This window comes from Phaethon lepturus, unplaced genomic scaffold (genome assembly GCF_000687285.1).
Source record: "Phaethon lepturus isolate BGI_N335 unplaced genomic scaffold, ASM68728v1 scaffold9451, whole genome shotgun sequence".
NCBI classification, from domain to species: Eukaryota; Metazoa; Chordata; class Aves; order Phaethontiformes; family Phaethontidae; genus Phaethon; species Phaethon lepturus.
The window spans coordinates 75,202-81,201 of record NW_010519927.1 but is presented as its reverse complement, the minus strand read 5'-3'; positions in this window follow the sequence as shown (position 1 = coordinate 81,201).

Below are 6,000 nucleotides of genomic sequence, written 5' to 3'. Positions count from 1 at the left end.
TTGACACTGTTCGTTTCTTAGCAAATCCTCATCTTTGTGGAAGACCTGTCAGGGGTTTGGATGTTTAGGTAAGAGTAAGTGCTAAATTTGCAGTATGTATTTTTACATAAACTTGCTGGTTTTTCTTAGACATACTGGATTGGCAGAAGTTGTCCACAGAGACCATCTCTGGATCATCATTGTCTGAATGCAAGGGACCTTGAGTTGAAAATGGCTGTGTGTTTCTCCAGTTCTGTTGTTTGGGCTCCTTAGACTTAATTATTTTAGTTTTTTCAGAAGTCTGTTAATACTTCCTTAGTTCAGCTGAGAAGGCAAGAGTTGAGGGTTTTTTTGACACTGCTTGAAGGTAATAGAAAGCAAATATCAAGAAAAGAAACAAGTTTTGGCTATTTATTTAGAAACATTCTAATAACCCCTTTTGGGGGAAAATGTATTCAGCATGATCTGCTTGAAATTTTATCTCTTTGAGGGAGAGATTTGGGTTTTGGGCCATTTTTTATTCCGTCATGTTTGTATGGCTTTATTACTGTGAATTCAAACTTGGTAAAATTTCTTTAATTAAGCTATCACCATATATGTAATAATCTTATTACATAGTTGAGAATAGAGTTGATTTAAAGTTGTTTTCAAATAAATATTGAATTTCTAGTTTTCTATTATTTGCAGTCCAGCTAACTTGATCTTACAGTTTTAAATTGACCAAGTACCTTTAGACTGCTGGGTCATTGAGGGTTTCTGTATACCTTGACATGGAGGAGGACAGTTTCAGTATTGCTAGTGATGAAAGGTTTTAATCCATTTGTATTTAATTTGGGGGTTTTAATCCACGTGTTGCCACAGTGTTTTGTATGATATTGGAGACAGTCACTAGAACACTTGGATGGAAGGAAGCAAGCCAAGTCAATTCAAGCAAAACCTTGAACATTCTAGTAGAATTCAACTTTTTTTTTAAGTATAGATATCAGTATAATTTAAATTCCTCTTCAGTGCATGTTCCTTGGATCTCATCCACCTGCTTTGACAAGAAAGAACTGAATTCAAATTGCTTCCTTCTCACACTAGTCTTCTACTGTATAAGTAATGTGAGCTCCCAACATTGGCTTGTTTCCTTGGAATATTGCATCCTGTGCTGCTTTGACTGGTTCTACCTTCTGATTACCCAGGATTGTTACAATTCTTTAAAAGGCACCTGCTTATTATCTTGATTTCATTATGTATTTAATACGTGGGTTTTTTAGTTGTAGTATGGTTGTGATTTTTAGTCATCTGTATACATTTTTGGCATTAAGAAGAGTTGGAAAATCCAATTTTTTTCAGTACTAAGTGGAAGAGTAGCTTCTTCTGCTTCTCCCCCAGTGAGCAGAGGAACAGGCCTATACATTTTGTATGTAATTTTTATGAGGTAATTTTTTTTTCCCCCCCAGTGAAAATGCAGGATGTTTTCTCTTATGGTAGACTTAGTTTCAATTAGGTAAATAAACTTTAATTCTGATGTTTACACTGAATATTAGTCTTCAGATGTGCAGATCCTTATAGAATTGAGACTTACGCATGTGTGTCTCTGGCAGGCACCATTAGTTGTTCGGAATACGTATATAATATGCCCTTGTTTTTAAATATAATTCTGATACAAGAATGGAAAAATATAATGTGAGAGATGTATTAAATGCTTTTAAGTATGTGGGGTTTTTTCCTAGCATCATACTGTGTAATGAACTTCTAAAGTATTTTTCTGTTTTAATGTAAGTAGTTTGCCCTTTTCCCAATAGCAAATTCCATAAGAATTCTTTTCTGTGTAATCTAATGTATGACCTGATGTTGAGCTGATACAATAGCACTTAGCTCTATGTACCATTCCTGAAGGTAACCATTTATACCCTACTTGAGGAGAAAGACTTTGGGAAAAGTAAGAATAAGTAACTGTAGAGTATTGTACTTGACATGGTGTTACAGCATATTTAGGTAAGCAGAAGGAAATACTACCTGAAGGTAACTAGAGGAGAGGGTCTATTTCAGGTGTAGGAGAACGTTGGCATAGGAGCCGAAGGAATAATCCAGTCATAAACAAATTTAAAGTGAGAATTAGAGATACCCTTCAGTGTGGTGAAGATTTAAATCATCCTGTGAATTGGATTAGCACGGCAAACAGTAACTTAGTTCCAAGTTGGAGTTTGAACAGCAGACCAGTTAAGACAGTGTTGCCCACAGCACCTACTTGACCCATTTTGACCTTGCTGCTTAGGTGTTACCTGTTGTCATTACAGAGACAGTTGTTATTAGTTGCAAATGAGATTAGTTGGTTATAAGGTGTTAAAAGAGAAAAAGAAAACTAGAAAACAGTTTGTTTTTTTCATGCTAGAAACTATGACTATTCTGAAGAGGGCAAATGACATGCTGAAATAGTGAATTAAAGTTGGAGAGGTGAGAATGGAATTATGGATACCTGTTGTGGTGGTTTACCTCCAGCTGGCAGCTAAGCTCCATGCAGCTGCTTGCTGGCTGGTATTGGGGAGAGAATTGGGAGGGCAAAAGTGCTAAAACTTTGGATTGAGATATAGACAGGTTAATAAGGAGGGGAAAAAAATGCAGGGGGAGGGGGACAACAACAAAGAAAAACAAAACCAAGAAACACCAGTGATGCAAAAAAAGTAGTAGCTTACCACCAGGTAACCCATGCCCAGCCATTCCCCAAGCAACAGCAGGCAAACTACCCCCCACCACGTTTTTATTGCTGAGCACAACATCATATGGTCTGGGATGTGCTTTCCTGGCTGTGTCCCCTCCCAGCTTCTTGTGCACCCCCAGCCTTCTTGCTGGCAGAACAGTGTGGGAAGAGGAAAAAGCCTTGTTGCTGTGTAAGCACTGCTCAGCAATAACTAAAACGTCCCTGTGTTATCAACAGTGTTTTCAGCACAAACCAAAAACACAGCAACGTACAAGCTACTATGAAGAAAATTAACTCTATCCCAGCTGAAATTAGTACACCTGTATAACAAAGGTCTTAGACCTTTTCAGAGATTTCTTTGGAATGATGATGGTCTGTACAAGTGTAGATGAAATGGAAAATTACGTTGACACTAATGTACATGACTCATTTTACCTGCTTTGTGAAACAGTTGATGCATATCATTGTAAAATAGCAAAAAAATGCATCTCGTTGATCAGTTCTATCTCATGTGTGCAACAGCTGCATATATTTCCATTAATTCTGTGATAGAACTCTATAAGGAGGTCATCTTCTGGAGCTGTGTGCAAGTGAGAGTTCAGGAGGGATTAATTTTGTTATTTCTGCTGTACTTTATTTAAATAGAGTACTAGATAAACACCAATTAGTTCAATTTTAAGACACATCGTCCTTTCAGTGACATAGAATAATCTGAGCTATTTTCCATAGTAATTCTGTGTTTATATCATAGATAATACAAAGGAAGACTCTGGAAGCTGTAGTCATTTTCTATAATAGTCTTCTGTTCCAGCATCTTAGATCCTCTCTTACTCTTCCTTCCCAGAATGAATGGTGATGTTGAGATAGTAAGCCTTTCCAGCTCTTGGATCCTCTCCTTTGTGGTTTTGGGTGTGTGTTTTGGAGAAGGGGAGAGGAAAACGGGGAAGCCGCCTAGGTTTTGAAGCTTGGCTTCATCTCCCTTTTCTAGCTAATCTTTAGTTTTGCAAGGGTTACTTTTTCCCATTTAAAAGAATGTATCAATCAGTGTTTTGGTTCCTCTGTCTTTAACAAATTGTTTATCTAGCATGAGAATTGTTAGTTATGTTTGTTATAATCTGTTTTTCTGCTGATAATGCTTCTTGGATTTTTGTATGCTTCCTACTGGATGTGATTGTTACATGACCATGACATTGTACTGTGATTAACTTGTGTTCTGGTGTAGAGAGCGTGAGGGAGCAATCAGGCAGTGAAGGAAATGACGTTTTCTACGTTCTCAGCAGTCAAAGTAAAGTTCAAGTCTGCTGTCTACCTCATTCATAGTAATAGTATTATATGATGTGGTTATCAGCCATTTAAAATATTTTAGTCTCCTAAAATAATTCATGTCAGCCACTGTAAGAACCTTTCTTTTTATTTAACAAAGGTTATACAATCGATACTTTTCACAGTAATAGACATGCAGTGCTGCTCGAAATGGTAGTAACATTGAATTAGATTTATACTTGCATAATTTCCTTATTTTACTTGCAAAATACTTGCAAAATTTCCTTTTTCCTTATAATTTTTGTATTCTATTCTTCCATTACAGAAATTTCCATTTTCTGAAGTGAGTTGTTGCAACCTACTCTGAAGACAATCTCTTGTAGTATTTTAAGAAAGAATAGTGATAGTTTGTTAGAATATTAGCAGCGCAGTGAGGGCAGTAAGCAGCTCTGATTGTATTTTTTTATTATTTTGGTAATCTTTGCAAGTACTGTTACAGTTTACAAAGCAAAGAATAAATTCAGAGAATGTGATGTAACATCAAGGTGACAGCTAGCTGGGTTTGATACATTCTTTTTAAAACGAGTTAGTGCAAAGCGGAACTACTGTTCCTGATCTTTCTTTTCCTGAATGTTATTTTATGTTTGTCTGCTTGCCAGGGACTGTCTTTGTTCATGCAGTGCTTTCAGCTCAAGAAATTTGCCTAAGCATACAGTTTAACTACTGTTTTGGAACCTGTAAGGTTGACTAGGGTGTCTGAACACTCACCTACTGTCACATCTGCTTTAAGTAGTACCAGAAAAATATTTGTGCTTAGGACATGTGCTGTCTTGTACTGGAAAAATATTGTTGTTCATGGAGAAAGGGGGAGGGTGGGGATCTGAGAACTGGCTTCCTTGTACTTCCTTAAGCAATTTTCACGCTGAATTCAGTACATACAACTGCTTCTGCTCTGAACAATGAACAAGTTCCACTATAATTTGCACCTTCCCTAGGAGGGAGGAGTTAGATTCAAGGGGGTTAGTGTTCCAGTGGTGTGGTAGAGGCTAAGAAGGGCAACCAGAATTGGACATGAAGTGGAGCCTCGCATTCTGTTGTTTTATTTACAGCAATAGCCTGAAATAATTATTTTTCTAAATTTGTTTGTTGTTTCTTTTTTTCCCTAGCCAAAATATAAAACAACTTGTAAATGCACAGATCTTTGTGTTGTCAATAGAGTAGTTGATTCCTGTACCTAAGTGATCTTAAGTGAAACTGTTAAATAAACTACTGTGTGTGTTTCAGGTTATTAAAATCTGGTAAAATTGTGAACTGCAATTTGTGTTATAACAAGTTGATATTGATTATTTAATTTTGAATTGAAATATCATGTTTCTTCATGTTAAATACCATAAAATGCGTTATAATCTGGAATTATAATTTAAATATAAAATTGTAGAAATGTTTGTTAGCATGACTTAAGTTCAAATTTTATAACTTTTTTCTACATTTGCATGTTAATCATCTTAAATGAGAACTTGATATATAAAAAAAGGTGATTTAAAGGAGTCACTCAAACTAATTCAAGTTCATTAAGACGTGATTTCTACTTTCATGTTGGGTGTCTGCCCCCATCTTTTTAATGACCACACTCTAACATCTTGTATCATTTTACAGGCAAAATTTGTTAATATTTCATTGCTGTTATTAATAGGATTACTATCTCAGAAGAGCACTAGGACTCCCTTAGTTTCTGTAGTCTACTGTGTTTCATTCTGTGTTCAAAATAGTTGGGTATTGGGCGAGAATGTACTCAGTTTTGTCACTTTAGTTGGAAAAGTTGAACTCGGAAGGCATTCTGCAGTTGTATCTGTTGATTGGTAATGTTGTTTGTTGGACAGACTTTAGAGCATCTCGGGGAGGAGAGTTCCTGGGTGTGAATGCTAAGGTGGGAGGTAAAATAGTGAAAGGTATGAAGATGCTGAAGGTGGAAAGAGAGTTTCTTCTCCTTCCTGTTGGTCAAGTATTTGTCTTCAAGTGAGTAAATGGGTCAAGCGTCATAACCTGGTAGGAAGGCATACTTTCCCTGAAAC